Source organism: Bos taurus, chromosome 15, assembly GCF_002263795.3.
Source record: "Bos taurus isolate L1 Dominette 01449 registration number 42190680 breed Hereford chromosome 15, ARS-UCD2.0, whole genome shotgun sequence".
In the NCBI taxonomy this organism is placed as follows: domain Eukaryota; kingdom Metazoa; phylum Chordata; class Mammalia; order Artiodactyla; family Bovidae; genus Bos; species Bos taurus.
The window spans coordinates 39,328,416-39,344,664 of NC_037342.1; the positions used below are offsets into that span (position 1 = coordinate 39,328,416).

Below are 16,249 nucleotides of genomic sequence, written 5' to 3' on the forward strand. Positions count from 1 at the left end.
TTGCCTCCCCAGACATCGAGCATCTCCCCCAGGCCCTACCCTGGGCACTTGGGTGCAGAGGAGAACGAGGCCTGGATCTTTCTGGGGGAGGCAGCACATGTGAGTCCCCTGGTGGCTTCAGATTCCATTGTATCTGACACATGACGAGCCCTCCACGTGGAAAACTATCATTATTTTTTCATTTAACCATCACAGCAGCCCTGTTAGGTGGCTAATGTTCTCCTATTTTAAAAATGAGGAAGCTAAGTTTCAGAGAGGTGGTTAGGTAACCTGAGCAAAGTCAGAGATTTCACAGGAAGGTAGATGTAAACCCAGGTCAGTCCTATCTAAAGCCCATAGTCTTTCCTCTATGTAGCATGGCCTCCATGCAAAATAAGAAGTGGGCACATTCCAGAGTATGCAGAGATTGAAAAATTCTCCACAGCAGCACTTCCCAAAGAGCTGTCACAGAACACCGACTCTATGAGACTTAAATGCAAAGACATGGGGGCGGGGAACCCATGGTCAAAGAAGTGTGGGGAATTCTGGTTAAAGGCTGTGTTTCTCCTCTGCAGGGCTTCTAGGAACCTTAAACAGGGCCCTGCAGAGGGCGACGGTCGGGGAGCAGCAGGGTCTCCATCTGCTCACAGGGACTGGTCCCCACGCTTTCCTGCACCCAACATCTAGTGGACAGAACTTGGGTGGGGCACGCTAAAGGGACACTTGCTCTGCAGGATCACTCAGGATGCAGCAATCCTGCTTTCCCCTCCTTCCCTGCCCACTTCCATGCCAGAAGGTGCTTGGCATGGCTTTGTAAGCTTCTCGGATCCTCTGAGAAAAGCCCGATGTCTGAGGTCTCTGTCCCACCTGTCCCTGGATGCCTCCTCCACCCAGGGCACACCCTCTTCTCCGTTGCACCCTCTGCCTCTTGCATTCACGTGCATTCAGCCCACCCGCCGGCTGAGACCCAGGATTTCTCCGCACTCCCTGGAGGATGGCAATGGAATCTGAAGTTGCTGGGGGCAGGGGAAGGGGGGCTGCCTGCCTCAGAAAGATCCAGGCCTCGTTCTCCTCTGCACCCAGATGCCCAGTGTAGGGCCTGGGGGAGATGCTCGATGTCTGGGGAGGCAGGGCATGCTCTGGGTCTGTACATCCTGGCTGCTCTGTCCTGTCAGCTCTGGGAGGCAGCCTCCTGAGGGCAAAGCTCTCCTCCTGACCTTTAACCCTGACACACCCCTGCATTTAATGATGACACAGGGATGACCCCTCCTGCCGCGCACCAAGAAGGATCATTAACCAAAGACACATCAGCGTGGCTTCATGTTGTTGCTGTTTCTTTTCTTTCTATTCTCCCCCACCTTTTTTAAAAAACATGCTACAGACTAAGAGAATAGAGCTTGGCCCTAAAGACTCAGGGAATGAACCCTCTTTCCACCAAAGAGCCTGCTACCTGATGTTGAAAAAAAAATTGTGGAAAACATCTGCCTCTTGTTCTAAAGGAAACAAAAGGATGTACTGCTGTTATTTGGTGATAACGAGGAGGGGTTTCTCAGGGGGCGCTAGTGGTAAAGAACTCTCCCCTCCCAATGCAGGAGGTGGGGGTTTGATCCCTGGGTTGGGAAGATCTCCTGGAGGAGGTCATGGCAACCCACTCCAGTATTCTTGCTGGAGAATCCCATGGACAGAGGAGCCTGGTAGGCTACAGTCCGTGGGGTCACAAAGAGTCGGACACGACTGAAGTGACTTAGCACACACACAAAGAGAAGGATGCTGGTGTTGAGGGGAAGCAGAAGCAAAGATGGGGCACTGAGCAATATTATATGGAACAGCCTTCACTTTGTGCCTTGGCAGAGAGCAAGGCCAACTGCAAAGTGGGGAAGGACCTGAGGAGCCGCAGAGCTCCCTGGTGGGCAAGGCCATGCGGTGCGCGTTTATCCAGAGATGGTCAACCAGGCCTGTGGCCTACCCCGACTCCCCAAGCTGGAACCAAGGAAGAGCGAGGGTTCCCCTCCTGCCGAGCATCAGGCAGGGGGGTGGACAAACAGGGGAGGGCATGATGGGGACAGGAAGAGAGGACGGGGCAGTGGTCAGTCCTCTGAAGCCAGACAGCCTGGGTTCAAATCCCAGTCCTGCTGGTGACTAGCTGTGTCCTGGGCCAGTTCCATGACCTCTGGGAGCTGCGGTCTCGCCTGTAAGAGGAGGATTTCTCTTCCCAGACTGAATGAGGCCAATGCACAAAAAGCACTTAGGATGCCTCTTGGGTTAACTGTGGTTACCAAAGTGCTGAGCTGCGAGGTGAGACCAGGAGCAGAAGGCCGGGGGCTGGGCATAAGTATGGAGGTCACAGAAAGCAAGCTTGGGCTACAAATCTGGGGTGAAGGGGCGCAGAAACAGTGGGAGGAGAAGCCGCTGGGGGAGAGGGGAGGGCCTGGCCAGTGGATAAGCTCTGGGAGTAGGAGGGAGAGGATGAGGGTGATGGGGAAAGGCCTGAAGAGGGACCTGGGAGTGGGGCTGGAGAACACTCCGGAGGCCCGTGTGCTACAGTGGGCAGCGTGGAGAGTGCCTCTAAATCTGAAACCGAGGATGCTGCTTTGAGAGTCCGCCCCTTTTGTCCTACCGCCAATTAAACTAAAATCAGAGAAATAACTGCCATGGGAAGCTGGGAAGACAATAACGAGAAAGCCAGATCAACAGGTAATAATAACAAAACTGTAGAGTTACCAGAGAAGGCAACGGCAACCCACTCCAGTACTCTTGCCTGGAAAATCCCATGGACAGAGGAGCCTGGTGCGCTGTAGTCAATGGGGTCGCTAAGAGTCGGACACGACTGAGCGACTTCACTTTCACTTTTCACTTTCACGCACTGGAGAAGGAAATGACAACCCACTCCAGTGTTCTTGCCCGCAGAATCCCAGGGACGGGGGAGCCTGGTGGGCTGCCGTCTATGGGGTCGCACAGAGTCGGACACGACTGAAGTGACTTAGCAGCAGCAGCAGCAGAGTTCCTAGGAAGACGAGACGGTGAAAGCAAAGGACGATGACCTCCCTGCAGAGATGGAGATACAGGGGAAGGGGGGCCAGCAGCTGACAGTGCTGCCAGAACCAGGATGCATGGTGGGGAAGCAGGGGGACACCTGGCTCAGAGGGGTCAGGGGACACCGTCCCACCCACTGCAGGGTTGGGCTGATGGGGAAGGAGGCCTCAGATGGCTACCACGGCCCCAAAGCCCCAAAGTAATGCATCCAACAGAACTTACTAGGCACCCCTGTAGGCCAGGTAACTTCTACAGTGAAAGAACTGGTAATTGGAGTAAATTTCCACCACAGATTGCCCGTGGCAGTCAAATTTCAATTCGGGACAGTTCTGTAATGATGAAGACACTATGCGTGTGCGGTCCCACAATCCTCCGTGAATCTTTCAACAGATATTCACTGAAAGCATCCAGGTGCCAGGCACTGCTCTCCACGGCAGGGCTGGGGCAGGGGACACAGACCCTTGTCCTCCTCTCATATACATTCTGGTGACCGAGGCCAGCAGAGGGATAAAGAAGTAAACAATGCTGGGAGGTGGGAAGTGCTGGGGAGGAAAGTCAGCCACGGGGCAGGAGGAGCACTGGGGAGGAAGGAGGAGATGTGGGGAGCTGGAGGAGAAGCGAGGAGTGTTCCAGGCGAGAGAGGAACCGGTGCAGAGGGCTGTGGTGGAGGCCACAGGGTGCTGGGCAGACCCCTGTAAGGACCTTGGCTTTGACTCTGAGTGAAATGGGATGGCATGACCCACTTGGGATTTAAGTCTGGCTGCAGTACTGAGAAGCGAGGTGGGGATGGGGGACCCTGTGGGGGAGGTGCTGTGCATAAAGCCATGCACAGTGATGGAGGAGCTGTGTGTGTGTGTGCATCTGTGAGTGTATATGGCAGGTGGTGTGTGTGTGATAAAGGTAGCAGCATCACCAGTGAAGGCCAGTGAGGAAACATCTAGACCCGTGAACAGTCAGGAAAAGATGACACAACTCAGGCCCAGTTTGAGGAGTGACTGAAAGAACTCGAGGTATATTTTCAGGCAGGCTGTGCAGATGAATGGGATGTGAGGTCTAAGAGGAGCTGGGGCTGGGTGGCCACGGTGGGGTGGTGAGAAGCTGCTGAGTGTTGAATATACTGTGAGGGAACAGCCGGTGGGATTCCACATGTTTTCTGGCGGGAGGGCTGTAGCCCTTTCCATGAACAGAACAAAGGCCCCCAGCCCAGGGGGCCAGTGGGAGAGAAGATCCCCCCTGAACTCCCCCTGCTGGGCAGCATGCCCCGTGTGATGGCTGGAGGAAGAGCAGCCTTCCTGTGGTCCACCTAGCAGGGCAGAGCAGACGGTCGGGGACATGTTGAGTGGGAGGTCTGCATCACAGACTCCACTGTGATCCATGTACCTGCCGCCTGCCTTCCTGGAGCAGCTGCCGCCTGCCTTCCTGGAGCAGCTGCCGCCTGCCTTCCTGGAGCAGCTGCCGCCTGCCTTCCTGGAGCAGCGCCCACCTCCTATTGACACATGCTGAGGATGGTGCTAGCCCTTACCCAGCTCATTTGGTCCTCACCACGACGTTTTAGGGAAGGTATTATGATCACCATCATGTAAAAAGATGGCACTGAGGCTCAGAGAGGTGTAGCAACTTGTCCAAAATCACACAGCCAGAATGAGGGATCAAAGACAGAACCCCGATGTGCCCAACTCCCAGAGCTGGAACTCTGCATACGCTTGGTTGCAGCAGAGACTCAGCAAAGAAAAGCTAAAGTGATGTCCCACATAGGAGGAAGAGGGCAGGGCTGGCTCTCACCCACCCGCCTCCCGCCTCCGGTTCAAGGATGCCCAAACGGGTCACAAGGTTGTCAATCTACCACAGTGCTGGAGGCGCATGGCTCGTGCGTTTAACTGGTTAAACAGTAAATCAGATGGTCCTCCCTGTTCCAGTTTGGAATGCCTGGGAACCTTTCTGAAATGTACTTGTCCACTTGCCTGCCCTGGCAAACACGGTTTGAGGGTGACGATTTAATTGTATGATGAGTGCCAAGGCCTCCTGCCAGTGCCCCAGATCTCAGATGTTCATCTGAGTGTTTCCTGACCCCAGGAATAACCCTGCAAGTTCCTCCTTTAACTAAAATGGAATCTGCTTGTTTTCTTTCATTGGTCTCTTTCCTACTCAAGGAATAAACAAAATTTCAGTGATTTCAGTTTCATTTTTCTGAGCCTTAGTAACAGCAAGTGAGAGTTACATGTCTAAGAATCTCAAACAACGTGAGTTGTAGAGCTCAAGATACTTTTTCTGAGAAAAATATTCAGTGCAAGAATCACAACAAAAATGACACAAAAACTAGCAGCAGAAACCACGCACTGGGCTTTTATTCTGTACCATGCAGTGTTTTTTCATCTAGTTCTCAATTAGAAGTAACGAATTCTCAAAGAGGTCAAGTAAACTGCCTGTCACTGCTTAGCACACGAGCGGGAAAGCCGGGATTCAAACTCAGGGTCATCTGACTCCAGAGCTCTGTGGCAGGTAAAGAAATATTACCCTTTCTGAATTAAGTGAAACAAAACAAAAATAAAACCTGCTGTAAATCCATGAAAAGGCAATCACCTCAGTGGAAAAATAAAGCACGGGAATAGGTAATTTGCAAAATTTGTACAGTCCATTTGTTCAGGCAGAGGTCACAAAAACAAACTTAGTAAAAAGCAAGGAGGCCTGCCTGGTTTTCCTTTCTGAAAAATCTACACATAGATGGTAATACACACACACACACACAGATGGGAGGGATGAAAAAAACAGAGATGGCCAAGTTGAAAAAAGATGATGATAAAAACTGTGTTTTAGACTCTTAAGATTATATATTTTCTAAAAGGGCCAGGGGAGACATCAAAACACTTTATTTCTCTGACAAGGGATGCAGTTAAATTCTGACTTCTATTACATATCCTCACGTAAAAGGACATTTCTAAGTGAAACCATTTCTTTTTATTTCAAGTCTATCCTAAGGTTTCTCCAGCTGATTTATAAGCTAACACACACAAACTCTCCCTCCCCCTCTCTCTCATACTTTCAAAGACTCAATACAGATATTTTTAATATTCTTTTCATTCACTTGAAATAAAATTTGTAAATCATATAACCTGCCAACACTTACAATTTCAAGACAATCAACATGGCTGTAATAGAAAGAAGAAAGAAAATAAAGTTAGTTAAAATAAAATAATACATCCATCAATATGCAGAGGTTGGGCACAGCTACTCTGCAGACATAGTGAAAGATTTAATGAGATGCCTGTAGCTATTTGTAACAAATAGGTAAACCTCATATACTTCAGTGCTTGTGTTTCTGGAAAATTCAGTATATATTAAAAACATGCAAAATTCGTTTTTGTTTATATGTAAAATGAAGTCAGATTCCAGGCCCAGGTCATTACATACACAGTTTCACCTATACGAGTTCCCTCTGAACTTTAGGAAACTGGGTAGGATGCTGGACAGTTCTTTGTTCTCCATGTATTAATCCAGAATCTCTGCTGCCCTGCCCCACCCGGAAAAAGCCCTGACCCCCACAGTGACAGCCCAACCACCCCACACATTCCCAAGATGTCCTATAGGGGGCACTACGCACCCATTCAGAACCAGTATGTTTCAACTCTTCTGCAAAGGGTCAAAGAGGCGGGGTAAGATAGTTACTCAAAGCCATATAAGAAATCAACAGCAGAGTAGATGGTGGAGAAGAAAGGGGATTGTTATAATGTTACGCCATCGAGGATCTCATCTGATCCTCCTCCCACCCTGTGGGGTCAGTTCTATTATTGCCCCCAGTTTTCTGACAGAGACACTACGTTTCAGGGAAGCTAGGCCACTGGTCAGGGCCCCGTTTTTGGTAATTACAGAACCATATTTTATCGAGTCCTATTTATATTGCTCCAAGCTGCTCTCCTTCCAGATTTCTGGGTCCAGACCTCAGAAATCAGGTCCCTCACTTGGCTGCTTACCTCTAAAACATAGTAACCAGGATGCATGCAATCTAAAAAAACAACTGATGAAGAGAAAGATGGTTCAAACCCCGTTTCCCAGCACTTCTGGCTCAGCCCGTGTGTGACCACCGCCTGGAGCAGGAAAGCCCAGGGACGCGTGAGCACAGGAAGCAGACTCTTGATGAATCACCTTTTCCTGGACTCTTGGGGCAACCTGGCCTGAGCGTTGGGGTCAGGGCAGGGTGACTGATGTGGCTGCAGGCTGGGTCTTGGGGATGGCTACTGCCCCAGAAGACCCCACACCCCCACAATCCCACTCCATGCCTCAAGGCAGTAGGCAGCTGAAGGGCTGGGCCCATGCTACCCAAGTAGGAAGGGCAGACAGTGAACGAGAGCTTGGTCACCAAACCTTGAGCTATCAGGTGTGGGAAACGGTCTGAAACAACCACTGCAGCTTCACGCACATCTGCCTTTGCTCATTTAACCCTAAAAGAAGCATCCTTAGGAAAAGACACTGTTACTTCTATCTTACAGAAGAGGAAACAGAGACCACAAGTGACCTGTACCTAGTCGCACAGCTCGGGGACACAGCACCCAAGTCCAGTTCGGACTGGCCTTGACACGCCCTTTCTCATCTCCCTCACCTGTGCTTCCAAAACCCTTCATTTCAGGAAAATGTATATTTGGCACCTGCCATCCCAGCTTTGGAGGGTAGGCGGTATTGCATCTCTCCCTTCCACAACCGCTGGGGCTGTTCTGGGAGACTGAATACTGAATTAGGAACTTGAAGCTATGGTCCAGTCTTAGAAGTCTTAGGCACTTTTCCCTCTCTGCTTTATGGCCACCAAAATCATGATGAAGCATTCTGAACACGAAACCTATTGCACTGGACTTCATGTGCAGGAAAAGAAAATACTAAGAGCCCACGTTTGTCACCCTGATCAAAATCCACCGCACAATGAACCCTGCAGGGCCTGGCAAAGTTTGGATGAACCCATTTGTTGGTGACAAGGCAAAGGCCTCTGGACTGCAGTTGTTCTGTCAAAACAAATTCTGAGGATGTTTCATAGGAAATGGTTCAACTCAGGCTCCCTCCAAATGATTCCTTGCAAAATCAGTCAAAGTAGGGGCCAGCCCCAATCTAATGCACCATGGGCTTACTTCCAGTGCTGTGGCTATAAGGTAGTACAGCCCTATGGCTGTAAGATAGTTTCGCCCACAGCTAAGGGCATGGGCACTAGAGCCAGACCACCCAGCTCCAGTCTTCACCCTACCACTTCCTTGTGTGATTCTGGACAACATTTGACCTCTGCTCCTCAGGTCCTCATTGGCAAAATGCAGCTATTGACAGTACCCACCTCACAGCTGATTGTAAACGGTAAGAAAATTCACGTAAGGAGCTTAGGACAGCCCCTGGCCTGTGAAAAGCACTCAATGAATGTTGCCAATTGTTACTATTAATATGGACTGCCATGTTGCACAAGGGCAGCGGAAGGCGCTGGAGAACACAGACACTGGGGAGGGAGATGGGAGGCTGGGAGGAGAAAGGAAGGGGGCCTGTGAGCACGAATTCCAAACTCTACCAAGGCCCGCCTATGGACCTTTGTTCTGTGTTGGTACAAAGGGCAGAACTAGGTCAACGAGGAAAACAGTGCCAAGAGGCAGATCTGGATTAGAATAAAGAAGGATTTCCTAACAGAGGAATATGCCCATAACAGGGGGAGCAGGAGGCTGGGCGTGTGCGCCCCCGAGGGGCCCAGGGCCTGACTGTCCTGATCAGCACAGATGGGGTCTTCCTACACGGGAGGGTGGCCACAGGGAGTGACCCCTGGACGCCCTTCCCCTGGGCCATTCTGTTACTCTGATAAGGAGCAAGTCTGTGCTGATAGCCAGGGTGTGGCTTATCCAGCCTGAGGGATGGAGGCTGGACTTTGGACAGGTCTGAACATTCACAACCCTCAGGACTTTCACTTGAAGCTCTCAGTACTCCAGGTGGTGGTGGCAGAGGCAGCAGGGGCTCTGACCAGCAGTGGCTCAATGAACCAAAAGTGTTTCTTGAATGCCAGCTGGGTGGCTGGCACAGTGATTCAGAGAAAGTGAAATGACAGAGCTGTGGCCATGAACCATGAACACTGCCTTACTTTGGAGAATTTAAAGCTGGCATCAACTATGAATGCTATTGCTACATAGGGACACATAATATGAAGCAACCAGGCCTGCTAATAACTCCATGGGCTGGGACTGGGACAGGAAGGCCACAGGCAACTTCCCAACCTCTTCTCAGGCGAAGGTTTCAGGGTTCTTTATCCCGGAACCTTTTACTGACACAGCCCTTGACCCGGGTTTCCTTGGTCTCCTGGGTTGAGCTGCACACAGAGAAAGATGCTGGGACACAGTTAAATGCCAGGAGCAGGACGCAAGACAGAAAGAGGAGAATTTGCTCCTTGAAGATTGGTTCAGAGGTGGGACACACAGGAGGAATCTACCACATTGAAATCGTGTTACCTTTATAAACTATAAAAATGAAAATTTTTATTTTATCAACCAAAATATTGCTAGGTTGCATTAAAACTACAACACGCATTTGAGAAAAAGCATGAACTTCTCAAACTAAAATGCTTGCCCCTTGGAAGAAAAACCTAGACAGCATATTAAAAAGCAGAGACATCACTTTGCCGACAAAGGTCCATACAATCAAAACTATGGTTTTTCCAGTAGTCAGTCATGTACTGATGTGAGAGTTGGACCATAAAGAAGGCTAAGTTTTGAAGAATTGATGCTTTCGAACAGTGGTGCTGGAGAAGACTCTTGAGAATTCCTTGGACAGCAAGGAGATCAAAACAGTCAATCCTAAAGGAAATCAATCCCGAATGTCCATTGGAAGGACTAACGCTGAAGCTGAAGCTCCAATACTTTGGCACCTGATGCAAAGAACTGACTCATTGGAAAAGACTCTGACACTGGGAAAGATTGAGGGCTGGAGGAGAACGGGGTGACAGAGGATGAGACAGTTGGATGGCATCATCGACAATGGATATGAGCTTCGGCAAACTCAGGGAGGTAGTGAAGGACAGGGGAGAGTGGCGTGCTGCAGTCCATGGGGTCACAAAGAGTCGGACATGACTTAGCAACTAAACAACAACAACAAAAGCTTATCAGCTATGTTCCAGGCAGTGGAAACTGCTAATTTATACATTCTTAACTCAAAAGCATGTGAGTGGCTGTAGGTATCAAAAGAATAACAAAAAAACCCAACAAATTATGGAGGTGACACCAAGGATATTCCATGTACTGACTTTATTCTTTGCCACATGGAAACACCTGGCAACATGTTTGAGAACCACTGTCCAGAGTGGCAAGGCACTCACTGGGCAGGAAGACAGACTCTCTGCTTAGAGAAGAGTGTGCTCAGTAACCCGAAGGCCCAGCCTGAGTAACTCGGGGCCTGGCCTGCAGTGGCCCCAACTCCTCCCTTCCCACCATGGACTCCTCAGTCCCAGCACGTCACTGTCCTTCCCTCTCCATTTGGCTTTTTGTCTGTCTGTAAGTAACTCCCACTGCTTCTTCTGGCCTGTGATCTCTTCCCTCCCACTCACTCCTCTCTGTGCTGCCCGCTACAACCTCAACTGAAAATCACTGCCCTGCAGCGCTGCAAGAGGAGTCTACCCCAGAAGCTTCCACAGCCCCTCCTTCCTCAGAAAGCCTTCCTCTTTCCCCTCCCAGCCTCAGAAAGAACTAACACCCAGAGCCCACTCAGCCCAGGCATGCCCCGGGCATCGGTCCAGGGCAAGAAAGAGACACATGTTCCAGCTCCCATGCCAGCCCTCGTCCATAGATACCGGCCGCCCAGAGGGCTACACAAAGAAGGATCCTGAGGGTCAGAGAAAAAGACCACCATGATCTGCTGTCACCCTTCAACCTAGAGGTTGGAGGGCTGAGAACAGCAGCACTCACACCCCTTCCCTCCACTGTCCCAGGATAGGGCAGAGCATCCCACAGAACTCAGACCATTCCCTTTGGAGTTCCCTTGAAATCTCTCCAGTGATCCACTCCCAGGCACTCCAAAACTGCAATATTTATATCCCCTCACTAGCACCCACGGATGCACCAAACTTCCCCTCCTGCAACACACAGCAAGTGTGCTGCACCTTTTTGCATCAGAAACTTCATAGCATCTATAAAGCTCTGCCCAAGTAGGTCAGAGAGCAACTGATTTTACCTTCGCCTTGGTATCCAAACACACAGATTCCAAAACTACCCCATTCTTAACCATCATCTCCTCCACTCACTAGCTGGTTTATTGTACATATAACTTGGTTCACTCACGCATATGATGATTATTCGACCAAATTGTCTGTCTGTCTGAGACTGTGAACCCTGAAGGGCAGAAATCAGATCTGTTTAACTCATTAGCTTCAAGCTCAGTAGAGCAGAGACCGTCAGAGAAAAGGGTAGAGACTGTGGCCTCAGGGCAGTTCTGCTGAGACTCGCCATGGGGCCCAAGTCACTGCTGTCTGAGCCTCAGCTTCCCCAACTACAATAAGATGTACTTGAACTAGAGGGTCTCTGAAGTCTCATCCAGTTCTGATGCTCCAGGAGGCCAAAAAGCACTGGAGTCACATCGTTTCATGACATACATGGGTAATAATTACTCAGGGTCAGCCTCAGCGAGATACCATGATATAGCTCCTCTGAGCATGGATCCACCATCACAATGAGTGAACAGCCCTACCGTGGATATTTAGTGTGGTGGAGTACAGGCTTGGATGGCTAAGTATGATGGACAATGAAGACTGATTTTTATTTCCCTTTGAGAACATAAGTACACTATCCTATATTTATATCCTCCATCTCCTAATTTAGACAGCGTAGAACTTCTGATCAGCACTCACTTGCCAATAACTTCCCTCTACATCTAAATGAAGAATAGGAGTCATATAAGTTCACAGATTGAATGGATGGTTGATTTACAAAGCCCTTAAAATGTGGCTGCAGGCCGATGCTGGCAACCCCATAATTAGATATGGCATACTCTGCGATGATGTATTTTTTTACTGTTTTTTAATAACTCAGTTCTCCTTCTGGGATGAGGGGAAAAATGGAATTTGTTAAAAATAAATTGAGATTTAGTGGCTTTTGAGCCGTCTGCTGCTTGTTGCTCACAATACTCTATAAATAAACGAAGCCCTGCCCTATAGTGCACTGTAAACACCCACAGACACGCGGAGCCAAATTCTTCCAATTATGACCCTGTGCCAGTTGCCAGGCTACTGCAAGGACCCACTTGAAAGGCGGCCATCTAGGCCATTTCCTGATTAAGCTGCCCAGGAGCAAGGCATCAAGGCCTGCTGCCTTGGCATCATATCTGGTCGCAAAGAATTGCTCAGTGTTCTTGAAATTAAACCTTTTCCTTGTGATCGAATTACCATTCAGAGGTAAGGGAAAAACTAACTACCCATCCGTCCATCCATCTGCCTGGGTCCTGCATGTGGTTAAGATCCTGGGCTATCACATGTTAGACTTAAATCATCAGCAGAAGTGTGTTTACAACGGTGTCTTTAATTGTACTGAGCAAATCAAGGTCAAACAAAAGTAGGTTAGCAATGAATGTGACAGGTGAGTCAGAGGCAGCCTGCCCTTCTGCTCAACAGCTTCCCTCGACAGTTTGGGTCACTGTTGCCCAAGATAGAGGCTGAACAGTCATTTAAAAATGCATACTACAGCACTTCCCTGGTGCTCCAGAGGCTGGGACTCTGTGCTTCCACCACAGGGGGAGTGGGTTCAGCCTCTGGTCAGGGAACTAAGATTCCACATACTATGCAGTGAAGCCAAAAAGTAAATTAAATATATTTTTAAAAATCAGTAATGTTTTTTAAAAAGGCATACTATACGCGAGAGGGGCGATGCGGTGGGCATAGGAGGTTGGGCTGATGGCCCTGTGGTCCAACATACAAGTTGGGGTGGCCCAGCTTTCACATGGCCTCCACAAGCCATTTAAAAACTGCATGCAGAGAATCGGGAGACTGCAGCATGAGAGCCTCCCAGAGAGAGAATCTGCAACCAGCAGCACTGGAACAAAGTGGGCTCTAGCTAGAAACAGATCACCCTCCCTCCCAACACAGCAGAGGCTCTTCATTCAGTGTCAGCTCCGCTGGGTGAGTGGAGAGCGGCACTTCTCAAGCTCGCCAAAAGGCCTTCTAAAGGCCCTGCAACAGAGCCCCAAGCTCAGGAATGGGGAGCCAGGTAAAGGAGAACCTGCATGTGATCACTGGTCAGATCTTCCAAACTTAAAATCAGGACCTACCCGTAGAGGGCAGAACTGTTCACACTGGGTGTCCTGGAAAACTTGGGGCCCGTGGGTCAAAGCACTGAGCCTCTCCTCCAGAGATGGCCCCAGGCATCCTTCCTAGGGCTCGCAAATCACCCGGGGTGGGGGGTTCTAGCTTCTTAATTTCTGAAATGGCCTTGAGTCTTTGTGTCGCCTCTGATTAGAATGTGTGCTTCACTGGAGCTGAGGCCCCCTCTGTCTCGTTATTAAGTGTTTCCAGAGCAACTAGAATGCTGACTGGTTTGGAGCGGGTGCTGAATAAAACAGTCACTGAGTCAAAGAATCCACGCCAAACCTCTGCAAAGCATCCTATGGACCGATCTCCCTGAATTCTTGCCGCAGTGTTAGGAGGTGGAACTCTTCTTTCTCCGGCACCAGGAGAAAACCAAGGCTGCAGAGAGCGTGTGCATTTTCCCAGGCCTGCGCATCTAATGAGCTGATGGAGCTGGAATTCCAAGCCAGGCGTGAAGAGTTCTAATCCTGGCTTTGAAGTGAGCATCTGTTGCTTTTATAATTTAAAAGAAGCAAAGAAGAAATACTTTAAAGAAAAAAACTACGCATCAGAAAAAGCTTTCTGGCAAATGATCTAATATATGATGAATTCAGTTCCTGCGCCCGAAATCCAAGTCCCACTTCTAACTGCAGAGGGCACTGGCGTTGTGGCCTGAGCAGGAGGAAAGATTCTGGGGCTTCCATTAAGGAAGGTTTGTTCCTGTTTTTCCGGAGGACCCGAAGAATGATCAGGGAGGGGAGCAGCCACCAGGAGCCACACCTACAGTCTCCACTACTGCTAGAAATGGCAGGCCTGTTCCACGCTTCTCTGGAAAGGCTCCAAGGACAGGCCGACAAGCAAGTCAAAAGACTGAAGATTTAAGGTGCTTGGTAAGGTAAATCAGACCCCCACCTTGAAAACTGGAATGAAGAAAGGGGAAGAAGCATACTTTTTAAGACTGAAATTTTAAAAATGAAGTTTAAAAGTAGAGATTTACATTTACCTGAATCTAGACCACTAACCCCTACTGAAGCTAGGCTTATGCACCATTATCATCTATATATCATGATAAATGGAGAAGGAAACAGCAACCCGCTTCAGTATTCTTGCCTGGGAAATCCCATGGACAGAGGAGCCTGGTGGGCTACAGACCTCGGGGTCGCAAAAGAGTTGGACATGACTTAGCAACTAAACAACAACAAAATTACCATTAAATTCCTATTAGTCTGATGTGTGCATGTGCTAAGTCCCTTCAGTTGTGTCCGACTCTGCGACTCCACAGATTGTAGCTCACAGGCTCCTCTGTCCATGGAATTCTTCAGGCAAGAATACTGGAGTGGGTTGCCATTCTCTTCTCCAGGTAATCTTGCCGACCCAGGAATTGAACCCACGTCTCCTGCATTGGCAAGCAGGTTCTTTACCGCTAGCACCACCTGGGAAGCCCATTAGTCTGATTTTGGGGGCCAAAAAAAACCTCTCCAGTTGGTCTGCTAGGTGCAGGTTATGGCTTGAATTTATGCGCAAACCAGCAGGTCAGTCTCACCAAAATGACTAGGTCAGTTCTAAGGCGTGGATACATTTCTCAAATATGGGAAAGAAGTGAAAATGGCAAACCATATCAGTAAAACAGGTATTTCCAAGTGCTACCAGGATGGCCCAACAGCCTTTGAGTACAAATAGCCTAGAGACACAGAACAGCCTACGAGTATGTGCATTAACCTTCTGAGTCTGAATTTCTCAGCCAGGATCCCTGGGTGGGCTGTGGGGAAAATGTTGGCCTTATCATGGCATTTTTTCTGGAGAGAGGCTTCATAAATGTCACCAGATTCACAAAGTAATCAGTGACCCCAAAAGATAAGGACACCCACCAGCCTTTTCTGCTGCCACACCTGTTTTCTCTGGATAGTCCTACTGATATAAACAACCACACAAGAACCCCCCTCAACTTCCCAGCTTTCACAGCAGACAACACGACACTGACGGTCAAGGAAAACCATCTAAGCTCTTTGCTGAACAGTACAGCCACTGGGGATGCCCAGTCAATGACTGAAAAGAGGTCACTGGCTGGAAGAGACTGAGGGTCTGCTGAGCCCTGGGTTGAGCCTACTGTCCTGCTGCTGCTGCTGCTAAGTCGCTTCAGTCATGTCCGACTCTTTGCAACCCCAAGGACTGCAGCCTACCAGGCTCCTCCGTCCATGGGATTTTCCAGGCAAGAGTACTGGAGTGGGTTGCCATTGCCTTCTCCGGAGCCTACTGTCCAGATGGGAACAAATGGGACAATCAAGAAGACCAAGAGAGCAAACTTACAGACCAGAGAGTCTCAGGCAAAATGAACTTGAGAGTGTGTGACATGGGGAAGAACGTGGGCTCTAGAGCCAGGCAGGGTTAGGTTCAAATCCTGGCTCCATCTACATACTAGTCCTGTAGCTTTGGGATGGGGATGAAGGCAACGATGGTACTGATGCTGAAAGCAGTATCTACAATGAGCTGTTATTTACTGACAGCACAAAGTCCAGCATTTAGTAAGCAAGTACTTATATCTTCTGAAATAATATATGTAATCTTAGCAACACTGTGAACAATTTCCATATTACCTTCACTTCACAGGGACAGCAAACAGGATTAGGAACTTTGGACCAAGGCTTAAGAGCCTGGAATGATTTACTCCCCCTTAAGGGACAGAGTAGGGACACCTCAGCAAGATGGCTAAGAATGTGTTTCTAGATTTGGGAAAAAGAAGGTTAAAAAGATTAAGTAGCATTCCGAAGGTCCACAGCTAAGTGGGATTCAAACCCGGGTCTATTTGACTCTCAGCCCAGACTCTTAACAACTAAACTTCACTGCACAGCCAAGCCTCAGCTTCCACATCTGTGAAAAGTACAATAATACTCACCCCTGCAAGGTAAGAATCTGCTGCAATGCAGGAGACCCAGGTTTGATCCCTGGGTTGGGAAGATCCCTTGGAGA

At 49.2% G+C, this 16,249-nt stretch overlaps 1 protein-coding gene across 8 annotated transcripts in view; it reads right to left on the minus strand.

Moving 5' to 3' along the window:
- ARNTL (aryl hydrocarbon receptor nuclear translocator like) overlaps positions 1 to 16,249 on the minus strand; it is a 107,978-nt gene that overhangs the window by 41,963 nt on the left and 49,766 nt on the right. The gene's annotated exons all lie outside the window — the stretch shown is intronic.